This window comes from Mizuhopecten yessoensis, unplaced genomic scaffold, assembly GCF_002113885.1.
Source record: "Mizuhopecten yessoensis strain PY_sf001 unplaced genomic scaffold, ASM211388v2 scaffold9049, whole genome shotgun sequence".
NCBI lineage: Eukaryota > Metazoa > Mollusca > Bivalvia > Pectinida > Pectinidae > Mizuhopecten > Mizuhopecten yessoensis.
Window position 1 is genome coordinate 659,258 of NW_018407853.1, and position 20,054 is coordinate 679,311.

General features: G+C 35.7%; 1 pseudogene; it reads right to left on the minus strand.

Moving 5' to 3' along the window:
- Nucleotides 1-1,328: 1,328 nt before the first annotated feature.
- LOC110457208 lies at nt 1,329-17,421 on the minus strand (annotated as a pseudogene).
- Between the last annotated feature and the right edge of the window lie 2,633 nt (nt 17,422-20,054).

Sequence of the window (20,054 nt, forward strand, 5' to 3'; positions counted from 1 at the left end):
TAGGTGAATGGATGCACGTTTCCTGTTTTCCTGTAGGTGAATGGAGGGATGTTTCGTGTTAACCTGTAGGTGAATGGAGGGATGTTTCGTGTTTACCTGTAGGTGTATGGAGTGATGTTTACTGTTAACCTGGAGGAGAATGGATTGATGTTTCCTGTATCACCTGGAGAAGTAGAGGAAGTTCCCTGTGGTGTGTTTCCTGTCTCATCTGGAGTTTAGGGAGTGTGAATACAAAGTCAACAGGATGATGTTATTAATATGTGTAAATAACACTGCATTTATCAACATATTATTAAAATCTCAATTTACAAAAACATACGCATTATCGTGGTCACTGACCAACTCAACTTCGCATACATATAAAATCTCAAATATATCTGTATCTAATACAAATGAGTGTCCGTGATTTACAAAATGCAAGTGGTAAGGAAGAAAAACATACGTTTTGGTTGCCTCCGTTATGTATATCCCTCCCTTTGCCAGGGAGTTTAATTGATGGCTGTGTGTGCCTATGTATGTAGTTTTCCTTTTTTTGTAAGTCGTCAATGACGCAGATGACAAATATCCTCAGTTACACTTTTTTCCAGTATCTCCATGACATTTGTTTTTAATATTTCATTAGCCCTTGTTTCATTGATTGAGAGATTGAAGCACAGTTATGTTCATACTTCGGTATTGTCTTGTTTGTTCCAACTACAACATACAAACATGTCAAATGTACAAAGTTTGGTATCGCGATACCTTAGTCGTGTGTACAACTATAAAGAAAACGTACATTTGAAGCACATGATGTTTTTGAAAGAGTTGCACGTTCATAATCTATAGCAGCGAATAACGTACGCTCGTCCAAGTCGATTGCCCGATCAAAGCACCGTTTATGTGCATATGTAAAATGTCGCTACGTCCTCCGAATAATTTATTGGACTACATTCAATCGTTGGACATTTCTAGTTTTATATGTAGATCTTGAAGGTAAATTATACCGCATTGATTTTAATTTGATCTCAGTTTCCTACTGCTGTCCTTGTTTATAATTATCGTGACATTTCAACTTAAAGAATGAAATGAAATTCCAGAACAGCATTTTGTGCAACATGACTCTCAAGATGAATGTTTCAAAACTGGGTTTTTTGGGTTCTGTTGTCTACTTTGCTTTAAAGGAACATGTTCCAACATTACTCTGTGATTAAATGATAAAGATGGTCTTCCCCTAGCGTTTGTGTAAAATGTCGTCAGCAGTCCTTTTAATGCTTTTCTGAATCACGGATTCTATGTTGCAAAATTAAAGTAAAATACCTAATAAACAAATAAACGGTGGTTCAACTGCTTAAAGTATAGCTTTATTTGACATTGGAGTTAATTGCATAGGATAAAGAAGACAAAAAGTCAAAAACCGAACATACCGTTTCCTAATTAGCAACCGTGTCAACAAATAATAGCTCATTGCACCCATTAACAAAGCAAATACATAAATACACCATTTCAGTTTACTTCTGTTTAAAATGAAAGACAATAACAAAATAGTGTTAGAGTTCTAGGTCGTCAAAAACAGCGAAATAAAAGTAAAAATGTAAAGGTTCTATTTTACAGTAAACCTCAATTTAACCTCCTTTTAACTTATTTTAAGTCACGCCTTGTTTTTTGTTCACAAAAACATGCTCTCAGCAATTCAGACAAAGCAAGTCGAGAGGACGTTTTGCATACGGTTAATTTGCTTGTTTTTGTTTGAAACGTTTAACGTCCTTTTAACATCTAGGGCCACTTAAGGACTTGGCCCCATGTGTATAATGCGTATGACCATGTGTGTTGTCACATCAAATTTTGATGTGATTGCCTCATTGCGATAGCACGGATCTGATGCCAACTTAATAGTGCTTCTTAAATAAAAGATCGGGCCGAAAACACCCAGCATAGCATTGTAATGGTAATAATATACTGACAACTGTATTTTGGTATTTCCGTCATTGCTAAACACTAAGTAGGGAAAAGCTCCCGCCATTTTAAAGGACTTTGGTATGTCCAAACCAAGAGACAGAACCCATTGTCTTTCTACACCTTGGAAAACTTTAACACTAAAGCCAAAAGTGAGGTATCGCCAAGCATTAGTCGCCTCTTACGATCATGCAGTGGGTAACAGCATGTGTAAAAAAAAAAAATGTCAGTCCCCGATCTGCAGGGTAGGATATGGTTTAGAAAAAGATCCTGCTATACTACTGTTTAATTAGAGTAACTTGTTAACTTGCTTGATTGCTATTTTATTTGTTTGTTTGTTTATAAGTTTAAAAGGCTGTTTGTCGCAATAGCAAACGTCATATGGATATGGAAATTGAGCAAAGCCACGCATAAAAAAAATGTGCTTTTGTTATTATTTTGATCATTTGTATGATTGATTATAATTGAATGTATATTAGTACAGAAGTAAAACAAAAACATAATGCAAACTTCCTTATTTATCAATTATTTACCATCTGGCATCATGGCTGAAATCCTTTATATATATATACATTGTTGCGTATCACTGTTTATTAGTTGTCACCGCAATTTTATCTTTAATCGGCACACTCCAAATCAACACAAACAATGCCATTATCATTGTCTCAATGTAAAAGCACAACTTTATAAAGCAAAGACACTTAATTACTAGAGTGAAATAATATACTGTTACCCCTGAAACAACAGTAAACTGCCTATATAACTTGATTTCTCTAATCAGTGGGATACCATCATGATATTTTTCGCAAATCTTTTTGGTGTCTTGTCAGGATTTAACATTCTCGCAACAGGCCACCTAACGACGGGTGCCTAGGGAGGCATACCTTTATAAGGAAATGACGTTTAGATATTCTTTGAGCAGAAGATACAGAAAAAATCCATTTTGCAAGTACATGTAACCCTACATTAGTTGCTGTTTACGATAACATTCAAAGAGATGTAACCGTTATATGCTTTCCTCGAACTTGCATATGATTCTAGTTTGTTTAGTAGTAATATTTGGTCTTATTTTGCACCCACGTATTGTATCTTATTCATTCTTTGTCTGTTAATTGGAGAACATAAAAGAAAAAATATATGATTTCAGTTTTTATTTCTAAATTCAATTAGCTTACATAGCTGTTACTAAAAATAACTAGACACGTTTACGTCTTCAATAAGCGTCATTGAGCATGTAATTGGATTTTATTATAGAGTGAGAGTGTCAGGGTGGTTTGTTCATGAATCCCTGGTACATGTAACGTCATCTCAGACGTCAGGTAAGTAAGACTTTCCTGCATTTATATCAAAACTGAAATTTCGATAAGTAAGATAGTTTCTGAAGGCGAATATCTGCAATTTCAAGAGCAGTCTGAAAAACCAGACCCAAACAAAAACTTGCCTGATGTCGGAAACAAAAATACAAAATTCCAAGCTCAGTAATTATAAAAGATAAAATCGTTATAAATTATATGGGAGGGTTCTTATGACGAATAACTAGGTACACTATTGAACACATTCAATATAGGTATATATACAATGTACATGTATTAAGTTGTCAGCTAAGTCCTGATGTTATCAAACATTATCTCAATCACATATAAAGCTTCGGTAAGGTTCAATTCGTGACATTACGGGTAGTACCCAGTCACCCAAACATCTGTCTGTATTGTCAAATATAGATCAGCGTGAAAAGAAATGTGTTGAGTTGTAAGTCTTTATAAGCAGTCAAAGATCGCTTTCTGAATAATCCCCGTTTCAACTTCTTTGGCCTCAATGACAACTTCCGTTGCTCCAAAATGAAAACGTACTTCTACTTTTCTATTCAATCCGGGTTTGAAAACCGGAAGCTTAAACCTGAGGGTTCCGAGGGGTCGCACATCGGCATCTGTGATAAATTTTGGAGCCTTGTTCTCCGATATGTAAATGTTAATTGCCATGTCATTCTGTTCGTCAGATATCGGGCGATGCGTAAAAGTGGTGGAGTCATTGCAATCGACGACAGTTCCTTGTCGAATGTAAGGCTGGAAAACCTCCTTACAACATTCAATGCCATTAAAACACACTTTCCGCTGGTGTGGATGAACTTCCGGGTCAAACGTCGGCCAGGCTTCAGATCCGTATGTGTACCTAGCCAATCTGGACACAATCGCAATGGGCTTGTGGCCAAATATGACAGCGCCTTTCAAAACTGCAAGGACGGCATCTTTGGGATTCAAAATCGAAACACCTGGAAAGTTGTCACGAACGGCTTTCTCGACGAGGTCGCAATCTGAAAATCCTCCGACCATTAGAATCATTTGGATTCTTCCTATTTTGTTCAACAGCTTGCTTACATGACTGATGATTTTCTGTATCGGTTCTTCAAAAAATCCTTTCACCACATCTACGTCTATTTTCAACTTGCCTTTCGCCCACTGCACTTTATCTCCATACTCAGATTCGCTAAGAGCAACATTGAAAGGGATGTTTGAATTCTCTTCAAAAGTTTCCTTGAAAGACGGAGGGAGTCTCAGAAACACTTTTCCAGTTGATTCTCCTATAATTGTTCGTTTTTTCATTTCAAAATCTCTGCATAATTCCACGAAATCAGTCATATTTCCTCTTTTGAAGTTTTCTACTGCCTTGTCTCCGAATATTTCCGTCAGAAATTTGAAGAATTCCCTGTCAACAGCTGTGCCTCCCCAGGGTCCCCCCGAGGGTTCGTGTATCTCCTTCAGTCTCCCATCCACTTGAGACTCGTGAACAGTTATGTCCGCAGTTCCTCCTAAATAATTAGACCTAAATGTCAATAATTTAACTATTTATTCACTCTTACTATCTGTGGTACGATACGTGTTTAGCCTGCCATCATCAAATGATTGGTTTCAACCCTCTGGAATCTCTACTCTTTGTCGGTGGTAAGGACTATCTATTGCATTTTTCACCTTTATAGTCTATGGTTAGGAGAAAAGGTGTTATTGTTCACTGGTCCTGAGCATTGAAAATATTGCTTTTTAAAATATGATAGGTCAGGTTTAAGAAGTGTGTTCATCAATGTAATTCGTACAAGGAGATTCAAAAGTGCCTTACCTCCAAGGTCAAGTACCATGTACGTTGTGCCTGCTCGTGACGACCTGAATGATTTCCTCTTCGCACCTGCTTGTGTCGATGTGCCTTCCTCAGACAATATTACCTTGACTAATTGGCAATAAATCGAAGCTGCCTCCGGTTCCAGTGCAAAGGACAGGTGGTCAGATTGTATCCCACCCTGTAATGGAAAAAGTCTTTCTTTGGGCGTGTTCGACACTTATAATCGTATCTTTATGAAAGTTTGAAAATGAGTTCATTCATAATGTAAATCTAATCTTAGCTATTCATCCCCTAAAATTTACATTTGCATGGCGTTGTCACTAAGTAACCTACTTGAAAGCTGTGTCGTTGATGGAACTTTGATGACATGCACCACGAGACACAATTTCTAGCCAATCAGCACGCGACAATACGTTGTTCCAGTTATTAAACAAATTTGTTCAGACTGTCGATAGGGCGGATTTTTGTTTCATTTTAAATATAATTTTGAAGTTAAAACCCGTGAAAGGCGGGGGAACCGTTAATATAGGCATTGAACTAATGTTTTATGGCATTTATTATCTCATTGAACGACACACCTGTGCAAGCAAACATATCATATTTTGCTAGGCCGCATTTTGTCATTTGGTTGCAAAGCTGTATCATTCAATTAGATCATAAATGCCATACGAAACGGTTCAATGCTTAAAAATCACGCCCATGCACCTATTAAAGTAATTTGCACGGTGTTGAATTCGCCCCCATGTATGATATTTAATTGATTGTAGGCAAGTGTAATGATATGCCATTTCCGCTTTGTCATAATTATGGTATGATTTTTTTGCCCAAAGACTCGTTTCTCTATCTTGAACATTGTCTATACTAGCTAATTGACTTGTCCGACAAACTCTTATAATCGCTCTTAATGAAATTCATGTCAGATTTCTCTGTTGTTTATCGAGATTTTACGTACACCCTATCAAGGCACGGTAGTCTAGTGGTAGGACGCCGGGCTCGTGACCGAAGGATTGCGGGTTCGAGTCGCGGCACGGCACGGGACTGTGTTGTATCTTTGAGCAAGGTACCTTACTCCAATTGTTCCAGTCTAATCAGCTGTAAATGAATACGTGGTAGGGCAGCGCTAGAATTGTTGAACGCTACCTGATAGCGCCGAAATGGCAGCTCCGGCTGTATGATTTCCATGGTGTTGAGAAATATATTGGTTGGTTGCAAAAGCCTTATAACCACGGATACTAATTTGTGACACGACCGACGAACTAGGTTGTGATAATGCGATAAATAGGCACCTCAAATTATTATTATGATTATTATTACAAGCTAACCGGTAATAAGATTTATATATATATTTTCAATGCCGTGGTGACTATTCTCCATAATTATGCTTATTGAAGATTTAAAAGAAACTGTGGTTAGGTATACATCTAGCAAACACTAGTGAAAGCAAGTGTGTGTTTTTTTTATACAAAAGCACTCGATCAGCCCAACAGAACTCAAAATATAAATAGTGCATTTTATAAACTGATTTTCTATTCATATAGTAACAGTGATAGAGACCTAACCCCCGGGCCTGGAAAGTTATCCAAAGCAGGCACTTTCTTTGAGGAAGCACTGTATAAAGTCAAGAGTGTAATGAGCCCAAGAGAAATCAAGATATTGTGCATTAGTGCATTAAACAGATTTTCTATTTATAGTGACTCATTGACCTTTGACCACTGGATTTAAAAAGTGATCCCAAGCTGGCACTTTCTTCCATGAAGGACTCGGTAAAATCTGAGTGTAATCAGTCCAACAGAATTTGAAATACAGTGCACAAACTGATGTTTTATTTATAGTAAGTGACCTTGACCTTTGATATCAAAGACTGAAAATCTATCAAAAATCTTAAACAAACATTTTATTACACTGGATTAAGTCCATGTATGCACACACACAAGGTTCTACACTTAAAGTTGATAAGTTGACTTTAATATTCATATGTTTTTTCTGTATGTTATTACCATCTCCATAAAATATTTCATGAAGTTGCTAAGTGTTTAAATTGAATCAGTTGGTGATTTTCTATATATAGCAACAGTATCCTTGGCCTTGAAGTTGGAACCCTGAAACACAACAATGTCCGAAGTATACTCATACTTGACCTTTGCATAAAGTTTGACCAAAATCCATGAACAAATGAAGTTGCTAAGTGTTTAAATTGAATCAGTTGTAGTTTTTCTATATATAGCAACAGTGACCTTGTCCTGACCTTGGAACCCTGAAACACAAGGGTATACCCATATTTGACCTATGTATAAAGTTTGACAAAAATCCGTGAAAGAATGAAGTTGCTAAGTGTTTAAATTGTATCATTTGATTATTTTCTATATGAAGCAAGTGTGACCTTGACCTTGGATCCCTGAAATACAATGATTAATGAAGTATACTCATGCTTGACCTTTGTTTAAAGTTTGACCAAAAACTGTCAAAGAATGAAGTTGCTTAGTGTTTATATGGAATCGAGACGGGACAGGATGATTTTCTATATATAGCAAATGTGACCTTGGCCTTGACCTTGGATCCCTGAAATACAAAGATGTCCAAAGTATACCCATACTTGACCTTTGTATAAAGTTTAACCAAAATCTGTCAATGAATGAAGTTGCTAAGTGTTTTTACATTGAATCGGGATGCGAAGCAACGCGACGGGACGGGACAGGACGCTGCACCAGGGCAAAAGCTCACTTGTCCTTGGCAGGTGAGCTAAAAACAGATAGAAGGATAGACAGATGTAAAATATGATTACTAAAGATGTGCAGGGGTCCTGACAACAAATTGTGTAATTGAATTGGAGAATCTACGTTTGGGACCCCACTCCTCCCCCTAGGGAGCCAGAGTATTATGAGAGAGACCCTCTGTTAAATGGCTTTCAGTCTTCTTAACCAAGTAATTCTCCAGACCAGTTACTTATAAGAATTTCCTATGTGCAAAGGGCTATATCTCCAGAAAAAACAGAACATGGACACTGGATTCCAACTCAAACTGTAAACCATTATACATGTATACTAAGGTTCAAATAATATGGAAAACAGTTAATTATGAGAATTTCCTATGTGCAAAAGGGCCATAACTCCAGTCAAAAATGGAATTTTTATACATGGTTCAAACTCTGTAAGCTATTATGATAAAGCCACATACAAAGTTTCAAATTGATATGGCAAGCGGTAGCGAAATAAGTCCAAAAAAAAGGTTTATTTTGATAATTTCCTGTGTGCGAAGGGCCATAACTCCAGCAACAAATGAAATATTGACACAGGGTTTGGACTCCAACTGTAATCCATTATGATAAAGCCACATACTAAGTGGCAAGCGGTGGTAACGAACAAAGTATGGCAAACAGTTAATTATGAGAACTTCCAATGTGTGAAGGCCCATGCGTGTAACTCCAGCAACTGGCACACGGTTCGAACTTGATCTGTAATCTATTATGATTAAGCCACATACAAAGTTACAAACTGATATGCTAAATGGTGGCGAAAAAAAGTCTGGAAAACTTAAATGTGACTGCCGCCGCTAACGACAACGTGTAATGACGCACAGACTGATCCTTAAGTGTTCGCCATGCTTCTCAGGCGGCATGACTAATAAGGGAAGGCAGAACAGTGAAGAAAGAAAGGAAAAAAATAAGATCCCAAGTGTGCTGCAATGGGAGCAGAAGATCTGTTTTGGTCTGTTCAATGTCCCCTAAGCAGTAGACATGAAAGAAAATCCCCTATTCTAGCAAAGCAAACAAAGGACACAACTCTTCGAGTTCGTGAACATCCAGTCCTTACTGTCTTTTATTTTTAGGATGCTTCTACACCAAAGTCAAACAACTTTAGCTACTTCAACTTCTGACTGGTCAATGACCCTTGATGAGACTTATTTAGCCGGCAAAAGTCAGACCAAAAAATACTGCAGTACAATTTTATGTCAACTTATATATTAGTGGATTTGAACACAATTGTAAATATGAATGTTGAACAGAAATATTTTAACATTTAAGCGAACACAAATATATTTTTTTTACAATCCTTTTAATAACAGATTTAGGGAATGAAGGGTTTAAATGGTGTTTGTTTGATGTTTAGTGGATCGAAGGGATACATGTATAAAAAAAAACAAAAAAACACAGTATTCTAAAAGATATGTTTAGGTTACAGACTCTTTTCGGTTATCAGCATCTTGTGAGGAAACTCCATGTATTGTAGCAGCAAAATATCAACAAATAATATGAAGTGTAGTGCAGTTGATGTAGAAAGTTCAGTTCCTGCTATATATTTGTAGTAAAGTCAAAGAATCAGATATTGGCAGACTTTTCTTATACATATGACTTAAAAGTGGTTGCAAGAATTTATAAAACCCAAAAAACAAACTGATTCCTATCCCTCATACAGAGAGCAGTGTGGAAATATAGATGACTGAAGGTATTGAAAATAACGTCAGGTAATTCGTGTAAAATGGACTTCCATCATGATTTTACATATTCATAATGTGTTTATACAGCCTCCCTTTAGAAAAACACATTCCATACATGTTTTCAGCCTGTTTTTGTTGAAATTATCTGTCCAGCCTGTAACATCTCATCTTTGCTAGCCAAGCGTTCATTTTGTATTCACATATTCATGTATTCAACCTTAGCGGATTTAGCCTCGTTCTCTAAGCTTTCAAATTATTTAACCTGGCACAGGGACTTGGCACTAATTACCATCCTATGGTCCACATATTTTTTTTTATATCATACATTATATAATGCACATATGTGAACTGAGGGTTAGAAATTAAGTCCCTGTGCATGTAAATAAAAATGGCGGCACCCAGTACCAAGTTGCCTTGTCGACTATGTCATGATTTATGTAAAAAAAACAAAGGAGGACAATATTTAAAGAAACATTTTCTGTATATGATCAGTTGGTAGAGATAAATGGCCATATTCTAACTGTAAATGATAACCAAGGGGAATACATAGGCGACCAGTGCTGAAATAATCCTGAAAGTTTAAAAGGTTTGCTAGTAAGTGTCTATGCAAGGTGGAAGGGGAGGGACATTAAACACAAGGCTAAACCTGCTAAGGTTGAATAATACAAATTTAAAATATGAACCCTGGCTATTGAAGATGGTGAGATAACGAGGTTTGATCGTAAAATAAGATGCGTCTTCAGCAGTATGCTTCAGTGAAATTACACTATAAAGTCAGCATCAGTCCTGCGCTATCACAAGGAGACAAACATGAACATACCACAGACTCCCAAAACACAAATTAATTATGCACAAACTCACCACACGTATGCATCTAGCAAATGGGGGATGCCGTCCTTAAATGACCATGTATAGCTGTTGAATCAAATCTGAAGTTTATTTCGACATAACGATCTTATTTATATAGATAATTTCATGGTAATGATGACTTCTTATTTTAAACAAATGATTTGTTAATTTCAGTTTGCATGCACTGTATGAATGTTATTTTAATAACATTGTACCCATATGAATCCATGATTGTCGTGAAGTGGTGCTTTATTTGAATTTACTACATTTGATGCTCTATTACCTGACCTGGAACGCATTCGTAGCCATACCGAGACAATATATTGTGTACATGGTTTAAGCGTCTGCGAAACCAGCTGTTCTTACTTACAAACGTCCAGGTGACGAGAAAGAACATGAGAGGAATGTTTTTGACTTTTGACAGGAGCTGTAGACAATTCATACTTTTCGATTTGTACAATTCCTCTTTTTGGATAACAACTCTTTAACTTGTACGCGAAAAAATACATCACTGATAGCGTCACGAGCAGCATCAATACTAAAAACGTCTTAATATTAACGGCTACCAAACTCGTGCTACTGGTTACAAATAAATGCTGTGTCCCAATCACCTGCACTCTGGACTGATTATTAAGTAAGTTGTTTTAGTGCCAAATTTTGTACAGCATGATTATTTAGCGTCTTTATCTTAATCCTTCCAACGTGGGTATCTTGTGATAAAATTTGTTGTTTGCCTTACACTGTTACAATGTTTGTCGAAATACAAGCTCCTGAGAGCTTATACTATGACATATATATTCAACGTCAAATAATGATTCTTGTATCTTGTATTTTGAAGTAACATGCCAGTCAGTCACTATGCTTTTATCCGATAATTTAAAGATAAAAAAAACCACACACAAGCTTTTAATCACGAACTTTTCCTCGAATGCGCCTTTGTATAATCTTCGGCAGGATAAGGGACACAAGATAAGGTATACTGTTGATGCCGACATGTACAAATGTATGTCAACTGTAAAACGAAAGTAGGTCTGCGCGATCGCAAACATTTAATGCTTATATTTTCGCATAAATGTCAGTTAGTACTTAATGTGATAGCAATGGATCAAACGAGTGTTACCTTGTGTTGTATTCTAGCACATCAGTGTTTCAATACATACGGTATTTATCTGTTAATGTTCGATAAACTTCTGTTTATTATTACTGTCCTGATTATGTTGTGAGGTACGTATTTCCGGGTCACGTTCTCGTATCAAGTGCGCTTCCGGTTACGTCATCAAATGCAAAATCTTTTTGAAATTTATTATTAAAAGATAGTTTAAAGAATAAACTAGTTAATAAAACAATATCAATACATTGAAACTATTATTTTCTTGAATGTTTGCGAAGCAGACGACGTTTGATCATAATCTGGAAACTAGAACATTTTTTCCAAAGAAATGTGTTTTAACATTGAAAGAAAAAGTTTGAAGGGGAAAAAATTAATTTGTTCTTTCATGAATTAATGAAAGTGATACAGAAAAGAAATATAGTAAATAATTGATAGTAAATTTATCAAAAACATCATCCTTAGAGAGTATGTTCTGGGCATGATCGTTTAGAAGCTTTGCAATACTTTACACTCTTTCAAACCCGCATCAGCCCGAGATAATTAGGTCCTGTTTACAAAATGGCGACTGGAAGTAGCAAGGCGGATTAAATTGGAATTAAAATTGCGTATATTTCGGCAAGTAACATTGTTCACAAAGCCCATGTGGTCTGTTCTTCTAATTTAGTCAAGATGTACTCAGAACAGTCGTTGTTTAGTCGCTAGGGTCATTCACAAAAAAACAGGATTATTATATAAACTTATTGTAATTATTGTAATTATTATCATACCTGACGACTTATTCAGACCAGATTTGTAGTGAGTCAGGTTACTCTATGTCTACCGACACGCTATCCATTCTCACCATGTCATATCCGACCAAATGATAGCCTGCCTCTAAATATCTGTAAAGTCAGGTTTTCCAGTTTCCGATTCTGATTACAGCGACACTGTGTTGAATCAGATCAACCCATCAAGGTATATATAATTTTATCCTATTTTCATTCACACGGTTTTCTTTCTCAAATAATGAGCGCGAATAATGAACTATCAAAAATGCTGTGAATCACTCGAGTGAAGTAAAAATCTTAAATAATTAACATTGAGAGTTTTACAGAACATGACAGTTAACGAAATAAACACGGAAACTAAGAGATTTTCAGTACATGATAGTAAACGAAATAGACACGGAAACCGAGAGATTTATATTAAGTGAATGTTAACGAAAAAGACACGGAATCTGAGATATTTACATTACATGATAGTAAACGAAATAGATACGGAAACTGAGCTATTTACTGTAAGTAATAAACAAGCAAGGCTTACATTGATAGCAGATTCGCGCATGAGCTGCTTCGCGGAGTCGTCCCAGATGGCAGGAATGGTGATGACCCAGTGGATATCGTTTTCCTCCACACCAATACATCTCTTGTTGATAAGAGTCAGTAGGTGATTCTTCATGTAACCGATAGACAGGGATATTACCAACATTGCCGGGAGCTTCTTCTCAGTTTCATCCTCTATCATCGTATTCCTAGTAAGTACCTTCGAAACAAAATTCTATGCATGGTTAAATTATCACGTGAGCAAAACTCCCATTCAGGTTTAGCGTTTTTTAGGTTAAGCTTCATATTCCATGTGTCATAATGCAATGGGTGGGAAGTGTGAAACAACACATTGTGACAGTAGATCATTTCCATTTCAACGCTTTAAATCCAAGCAGCGCCTACCAGCACAGTTTCCAAAACGCTGCCATACGATCTAGACCACGCAGCTGATTGTGAATATTGTGCTATATTTTCCTGGTGGTATGTTTAACTTACCCCGCTACAGTTGTACAGTGACATTTTGAATTGTCTGAAGTAGTAATATTTCTCGTAGGTTCTTTCACCGATACCATCTTCTTCAGAGTCTTCAACAAGTTGGTTGTACTCATCTTCTGCCTCGAAACCAAATGCCCTGAGTTTCTTGTCCGGATCCAGTAGAACAGTTGTAGCAGTTTTCACGGAGGCCAAGGAGCCCCCTGCCAACCAAGTCATATTTGTATGTATTTTCTCTGGGCTCCCTCATACTCTGACAGGAAGGAGAAAGCATAGCCTGAATAAGTTGTCCCAAAATCAACTGCAGCTACCAACAGACGGTCTTTGCGTGGCGCTTCCTGTTCCATGGCTCCAGAGAGCTGAAATGACATTGCCGAAACAAACGTGCACAATGTTGTTTTAGCAAGACAAGAATGATATATATTTATATACATTTAGATTATATATATGTTTATTTAACCCAATTGTTTTAGTTTACATCAATTTGGTGTCATTTCTGTGGAAACAGTTTGAATAAATAGGTGTTGGTTGGGGATTGAGCGTCACTTTATTATGGCTATGTTGTGATGAGCACTATAACCAATTTTGAAAAGGAAAAAAAGCTAAACAATTTCACAATAGACATTGTAAAGTATAACTTACATCCCCGCCCCGAATGTTACAATTTGTTTCCATCGGATTGTGTTACAAAAATAATGTTAATATGAAATTGTCTGTCTTCAGGTCAGAATAGAGGATAAGTCGCTTTAATAAATGTGGCCAAATTTCCACTTTCTGACTCGTTCCTCAACCCACTAACTCGTTGTTAAGCTAATTGTACAATTTCCCCACCAAATGAGGACACTTCTAACTAAAAAGGCTTTTATCACATCGCTGCAGAAAAGCAAAATGGCCAATTTACCACTTTTTGGTGAAGGGGGAAGCGTTTTAATTGATTTCAACGAAAAACAATTCTAGTAAAGATGATATTGCAGTCAGTGGCTCAAATGATATTTAAATGCTACTTACAAACATTAGTTGAATTATAAATTATGTGCTGGAGCCAGTATTTCTGCATACGTTTCATAACACACAAGAAAACGCTATGGCCGTTTTAGTGTGGTAAATGGTTACTTTGTGCATAGAATTACTACATTTTTCAATTGATCCTGCCGTACTTCATGCTTCTAGTTATATGTTCCTTATATATTTTTGTATATTTAAACGAACACATTTTACATGAAATTTCACTTTAAATTAGGATTTAAACTGATGCTTCTCTACTCTGTATTTCAATGACTACGTATGCTTTAATTTTTATGAAAGCTACAACTTTTCAAAGAAAAAAAGTATCCGCACATTGACAGAGATCAATTTTGCAATGTCATATCTAATCTATCTATCTATTTATTTATCTATCTATCTAACGTAATACCCATAGAATTATGAAATCTGTTCTTCATTCATATTGATATGTTATATTTTGATAACGGTTGCAACCTCTACACCCCTCCCCCTTTTCTCCTCAGGTAAAAATAAAAGAAGCTAAAAGACGAGTCTCCTTTTTAACTGCTAAATGATGAAACATAACCACAGCATCAACACAAAAAGACAAAATATACCAGGGACAAAACCACAGCATCAACATACATGGACAACATATACCACAGCTATGGCTCAGGGACAAAACCACAGCATCAGCACATAAGGACAAAATAAACCACAAGTACGGCACAGGGAAAAAACTACAGCATAAATACATAAGGGCTTATTTAACCATAACGTCATCGTACAAGGTCAAACTATACCACAGCGTTAACGCACAAACCTGAAAATCGCAATTGCCCCTGTACAACGGAGATAAATATATTTGTTCTTGATTGGTTAGCACGTCTCTCAACCTTTCCTATCCAATTGCACTGTATGTACTAGGAATATGACATTTCTCACGAGCTCTATATATCGCATATCCCATTAATTCACGACAAAACTCAATCACGAATCTAACTTTAGAGCATACTAGTTAGTTAGTACTGTTACACTGAACACTCCCGTTTCCCATCAACGCCATTGCAGACGCATACAGTTAAGATATCAAAATAAGCAAATGTATTCATCATCAGTTATAATCAACATTCAGATAAATCGACGATGTGTTGGGTAAGGAGGACATGTCTGATTTCGAGTTTCCGATCATGACGTTTCTCTTTGTTGATAGTATTATCCCTAATTCACAGGAAAATAATGTTGCAGTTCAAGAGCTTGCTCCGAATATCATGACTTCCGTGGTGATAGATGTTGACTTACAACATGTGGTTTCCAAAGATGCAGGTTGATAAAGATTATGTGCAGACTTTATTGTCACTTCCATGATCTCATTGCGAAACGTGTTGTTTGGTTGTGTGGTATAAATTCCGATTGGTTAGGTTTGAGTTTCGTTGTATTAGGTTTAACGTCCTATTAACAGCTAAGGCATTTAAAAGGCGTGCTTAAATGTGTGTTATGTATGCGCAAATGTGTGTATGTGTGCTGGAGGCGGTATGTGTGTGTTATTGCCTCTATGCGATAGCGTGGATCTGATACCGACGTTTAGAGTGCTACATCACTGCAATACCATGCCGAAGGCACCCGTTATAGTATTCAACTCGGTAACTGCATACCGACAATGGGTTAAACAGTTGTTGCCATTACCCGATTATCAAGAAATATCAGAAATATATGGTCCGTTCTTTGTGCAGAACCCATTGCCTTGCTCACTTGGGCGAACATTCAACACTGAGGGCAAAGATGTTGCCAAGCAAGACGCAAGGAAACAATATGGTTGGTAGAAAGAAGAGAGAATCCAAATATCCAAATATCTATGTGATGCAGATGCTCTTACAGCATGAAGTGGACAGCATCAGGTATACCTGTTTACAGGTAATGAAGGTAGATTTTTTTATGCTAATTAGTGTGCCTTGTACTGTTCTCACTTCCCCCGCTCTCGCTACGAGGACTTTATCATTACTTGTATTTACCTAAATTTACAAATGATAGGTAACGGAACATCCATAAAGCAGCATGAAACACCTAGTGTTATTCTCTTCGTACGTTTTCAAATGTGTCCATGCAAATCTTTCCTTTGTTTATATTTTGCCTTAGTTTTATCCATTTTGAATCAGGGTTTATTTTTACATCTTCGGTTACTTCGCTCTTTTTGCGAGTATAGTATTTGCAGGTATGATGAATGTCCAAATCAGGATAACCTATAAGAGAAAAACTTACTTCGTCTGTTAAGGATACAAGTATATAAAACAAAAGAAAGCCAGCTCAGGTCAACAATTAAGGTCGATCGGTCGGTATGTCGGAGGGAGGGAGGCAGATTTCTTCCAATTTGCATTATTCATTTAAAAAAATGGGTCGATAGGCAGGGTGGGTAGGTTCATTTGCATCGTATATTAAAGAGTAGAAGGATGTCAGGATCACTAAAAACCATCCTATACACCTACAAACCGACCCCATACCACCACCCACCCACCCCCTAAATCCTACTTTGATAAATGTCTCATATTTAATGTGTCTGATAATCTATTGAACTAATTGTTTTTGTATTATTGTATTTAATTAGTCAAATTACACACAAATTATATATATAGTGCACTATCAGTATTTTTCTACTTTGTATTCAGAGCAGAAATTTTAATTATTATTTCGTTGGTGTTAACAAAAACTATGGTAGTTATATTGCTTTTATGCAGTTTAAATCGCTGACAACTATTGTCTTTTACAATAATATTTGTAAATGGCTACCGTATGTGATGTACTTTCGGTTTAGGTTGACTTCTGTACAATTTATATTGCTTTTGTAGATTTTTCAGTATAACATCACTTACTGATTTACATTTATCACTATATACATATATATTCTCAATGACATTCGTATTTAATAAAATTTTATTGATATAGCCATGCATTTACTAATAAACTATGCATTTTACTCGTGGTAGGCGTATTCACATAAAAAAGTGGATCATTCTTTCACATGATTTGATTGCTAATACATGTAACCATTAGTTTTGTTTATGATGTGCCTTATCTTGTATGACGATAATTTGAATAACCATAAGAATATAAGTTCAAGAATCTTACATTTGTCTGTTCACTGTCAACTACATTCACATGTTCATCGACTTGATTGAGCACCCATCCGCCCGACTTAAAATTGTTTATCAGTTGATAGCTCAACCTTTGTACTTGTCATGTGACAAAAATAGAATAGATATCTGTACTAGTCTGGTGTAGCATGAAATATAGCTGACATTTTAAAAAAGAAAACTGGTAGGTTTAACTTTATTGTTTTAATAGAGCACCCTATTTTTTTCAATAAATCGTTAAAAACGCTTTAAAAAGCTCCAAAACATCACTATAAATCATATCAATAATCCGGGAAGGCTTTGGAGACATGAAAGGGTAGTTGTTTTACTTCTTTTTTTTTTTTTAAGTTTTGTTCTAATATTTTGTTTGGTCGACAACTATGTTATTGATAGAATAATAATTTAACACAACATCAGTAACCCCATGGGGACTAGTTTCACTTTCCTCTGACCCTTCCATTAGAGACTTTATGTACACCACTACTAATAATGATCACCAAACTTTATGACAACTTTTTATATTTCACTCTTGTTGATGTTCTGTTCGTCAGGCTGTCCTGCTTATTTCAGAACGTATAACATTCTGAGTTGATATTTGGATTCTGTTATATATCTCTTTAAGGATCGATGCCCCACTACAGGCGAAACACTAGATAATTCCTTTTGGTTTTCGTATGTACAGTAACCTCTTCTCAGATTTTGGCATAATTGTAGCGACATAAGGCAACGGTACAAACATTGCTCGGGTAGCCCAACCTGAGCTTGATAGTTCGATTCCTAGTATCGCCGCGCTGGCTTTTTCACACAAAACACCGTTGTTGATTGATATGTTTTTGTATGATCAAATGATCAAAGCTTCCTTATGCAAATAGAAAAAGAAACAGTTTTAAATTCACAGCTTTAGTTTTTGGCAGTGGTACAGGAACCCTTAAGGTGGAATGACAATCGATTTTACAGAACATACAAAATTTTGAACCTTTCTTTCAAAAAAGTTTTATTTAAACAGCAAAATGAGATTATCCATGGTTGGTTGAAGGATTTCTGATCACGTTATAGGAATTGTAGGAACAACACAAAACCCTCCCCTCTTCTACCCTTCATCACCCCATCAACACACATGGACAAAAGGAACACATATCCCCTCCCCCCACTCGAACAAACAAAAATGGAAGCAAGCATAGACATGTAGTACGAGACGTTGTATGATTGAATTAACAAACAACACTAAACAATAATCTGGTTATAGTAAATATGAATATAATGACAAAAACAATAGCTACTATGTCCACCACGAGTTACAAATTTTGCAAGGAAAACAATTTTAAAAAGGATGTAAGAAGAAAACAAACAAAAAGGAAAACAAAACAAACTTATTAAGAATGTAAAGAAATCGCAATATTTTTGGGTTTCGAACTAAATTTTCACTTAAATTAAGACTTCTAAAAGCCCACAAACCAAATTTCTGCACTAGTAACCATCTATTTGTCACGACTGTTCATCCATAACTAATACATATTAACCAGTTGAATATATATGATGGGTGTCAAATATGTTCCCTTTATAAATATTAGTGGGTCTCTTTTCTTGTTGAAAAAAATGGAGTAGAAAAACGCACAAAAAAACACGTAAGACCAACTTTTAAAAAATGGAGAAAAAAAAAGAAAAAAAAATCTTTGTTCTCATCTTATGATTTTAACTTTTTTATGTTTCCTTAATAACGTGTTTGTGTAATGCTTTCTAGCACCAATACAGTGAACAGTCGTGCATGTAGCCGGGACAACAAACTATTGCACTTTGACCTCTGACCATTTGTCATTTTGTTATTCGTACTGTATGTTGTTCATTTAATATTTAAAGGATTTGTAGTTAAGGCAGTAGGCGTAAAATACATAAATACATATGTGAATTATTGCCAGGACATCATGGAAATAAATGGTTTGAACTTTGACCTTTCTATGTTAAAATTACATTATTATTTTAGTCAAAAATAGTTACTTTTTTTTAGTTTTTCATTATATTCCATTATAAAAAAATATATTTAAAAAAAAAAATATTATTCTATTATATAAATTATTAAAAATATCAGAATCAGTAAACAGGCCATTGTAAATAAAATAAAATACCGTATAAAAAAATAACAGCAATAAATGCACAATAACTTTACTGTATTGGCCGAAAAACAATACTATATTACAAAATTCTACAGCGGACGAGGATAGTAAAACAAAACACAGTATACCTCGGATCTTTATGACAAGAATAGGCATCATTGAGACTTCTTAAATAGGTAAAAAAAAACCTGGGTAAACATTTCACATATAATTAACACTACAACACTTAGTGCTAAAATTTACACTTAAACATTTTTCTAAAATTTAAGACGGAAGTATATACTATAAAACAATCAGTTATGTGAAAGGCTCTATACCAACACCAAACATTTCTTTAAAATCAAATGTCATCTATCCTCTAATCATTTCGTTAATTGCAATACAGTAAGCTTTCAACACATCTAATTTGGTACATTTTAATGTGTAAACGTGTGCGCAACACCTCTATTCCAATAATAAGAATATGATCATATGATCTATGTAAGATAATCTTTTCTCTTCCTTTCTCTTATATGTTGGATGGGGCCAGCTTAATAGTATGTGCACATTGTAGTATCTTTAGAGTAAAGCTTGATACTGCTGTATATGTCATTATTCT